Source organism: Pundamilia nyererei, unplaced genomic scaffold (assembly GCF_000239375.1).
Source record: "Pundamilia nyererei isolate P.nyererei 1_Seehausen unplaced genomic scaffold, PunNye1.0 scaffold00247, whole genome shotgun sequence".
In the NCBI taxonomy this organism is placed as follows: Eukaryota; Metazoa; Chordata; class Actinopteri; order Cichliformes; family Cichlidae; genus Pundamilia; species Pundamilia nyererei.
Window position 1 is genome coordinate 588,065 of NW_005187648.1, and position 2,220 is coordinate 590,284.

At 43.3% G+C, this 2,220-nt stretch overlaps 1 pseudogene; it reads left to right on the top strand.

The window, feature by feature from the left end:
- The window catches only part of LOC102204169 (4F2 cell-surface antigen heavy chain-like), a 10,801-nt pseudogene extending 9,017 nt beyond the window's left edge, over positions 1-1,784 (top strand).
- The last annotated feature ends 436 nt before the right edge of the window (positions 1,785-2,220 follow it).

Consider the following 2,220-nt stretch of genomic DNA (forward strand, 5'->3'; position numbering starts at 1 on the left):
GCGCCCAGCTATCTTACGGATCTCCTCAGCTGTTATACCCCTGGGAGAGCGCTTAGATCAGGCCAAATACTCCTGGTGCGACCTAGATCTCGGCTCAAGACCAGAGGTGACCGCGCATTCGCCGCTGTCGCATCCTACCTCTGAAATAACCTCCCTCAAGGCGTCTGATTCAATTCAATCTTTTAAATCTCGATTAAAAACTTATTTGTTTAGCCTTGCTTTCCCCGCATTTCTGGTGTACTGTAAGTTATCTTTCTCGCTTTATTAATATTTATAATGTTTTAACCTTCAGCCTTTCGGGTTGTGCCTACTACACCTGGTGTATTATTGGTTAGTTATGTCACCCGCCTGTTAGTATATTTTATTTGTATTTTGTGTTTGTATTTATTATTGCTCTAACTCGTTCTGTGAAGCACTTTGGCATACCTGTGGTTTTTTAAATGTGCGATATGTATTGTATCTGTGTGCATGTGTGCATCAGATGATAACTTAGCACTCCATCATGTAGGCTAAATATCACAACCTGTGACTCAAACAACCCAACAACATGGCATCCAAATGACTGTGGCTTCACAAGTCATAGCCAAAACCAACGGCAGATGGTAGTCATGGTGACCACATCCATCTTTTGAGCAGATGTGATTATGAACACCTTCTCTGCTCTTCTGCAGGTTTGCTGTTATTGGCTGTAGTTGTTCGAGCAGGAGTATTGTAACCTAGCATCCTACCGATAACAGTTAATATCACATAGTGATTGTCAGTGATTCTGCTCTCTCTGTGCAGGAGGAGCGGGCTGAGCGCCTGACCTGTCGCAGGTTTTTCAGCACTGTGAGTGAGCTGCGGGGTAAAGAGCGTTCCCTGCTGTTTGGAGACTTCATCCTCCTTTTTAACTCCTCCTCCTCCCTGGCTTACCTGCGGGTGTGGGATCAGAACGAGCGTTACCTCGCCACCTTCAACTGGGCTGCAGAGGAGTCAGCGGTGCTGCAGCTGAGCCACACAGTGCTGCCCCCGACGGCTGTGGTTGTTCTCAGCACCAACAGCAGCACAATGCCTGCCGACAGCAGCGTGGATCTTACAAACCTGCGGCTTGGCCCCGGGGAAGCTGCGCTACTCAAGTTTCCCTACACGGGATAGAAAAGATACTAGCAGAGATTAGATGTTGATGAAAGTCTGATTCAGAGAGACTGACATCATGGTGAGGTGAGGGGAAATATTGTTGTCTAATTACATACGACACATCATTTCAGATTCAGTGACTTAGTGATAACGACTAATGATATAATTTCATGTGAAAATAATATAAATGCTCTCAGAAGCTGAACAAAAAGGCTTTGTAAAATGTCCTGGTAGTTGCCTGTTTTTAACTTGTCTTGCTAACAAATACGCTAATATTGAAGCATGCTTATATATTTGACACTTCCCAGAATCTGGTGTCTTACATTCATCCAGAATAAACATGCAGAAATATACTTCAGTGATCTGTGCTCATCACCTGTGATACTGCAAACGGATTCAGAACTGTGTTACTTAACCAGCAACAGTTAGAATAAATGTGGCCAATTATGGGCAAAGATGTGGTATTGTGTTCAGTTTAGTGACCTCCCTAAATCATGTCTCAACAAGGTCAAGCTTACTGGTTAGTAGCAAATGCTTCAGAGTGCTCTGCTGTATGATGTCATTTCTTCTTCTTGGATGTATTGGGTTATGTCTTATATGACACGTCACTTTTCCTTTCTGTATTATGAATTCTAAGAAAACATGAAAAATAAAAATGAAAGAAAAGCACAGCATCCATGAGAGTCTGTCAGTTTTTGTAGTTTTAAGTTCCTCGTCTCCAGTTAAACCATTAAAGTCACATGCAGGCTTATATAGAGTGATGCTCGGTCTATTTAAAGGTCTTAAGCTTGGCGCGATGTCCAGGGGATCCATGGTGTAAGTGACCGAGAGCAACAGAAGGTTTAAGCATGCACGCTTACAAACATACATGATAGTATTCATTCTAGGCCCAAGGCCTGGGATACATTTAGCTTCTAATTGCATTTGAGTTTGCCTAGTAACAGGTGACAGAAGAAGAGTGAAGAAAAGTGTCAATCCTCAGGGACCCTCTGGAGGGTGAAACAGATTGGCATACAGTGGGGCAAAAAAGTATTTAGTCAGCCACCGATTGTGCAAGTTCCCCCACTTAAAATGATGACAGAGGTCAGTAATTTGCACCAGAGG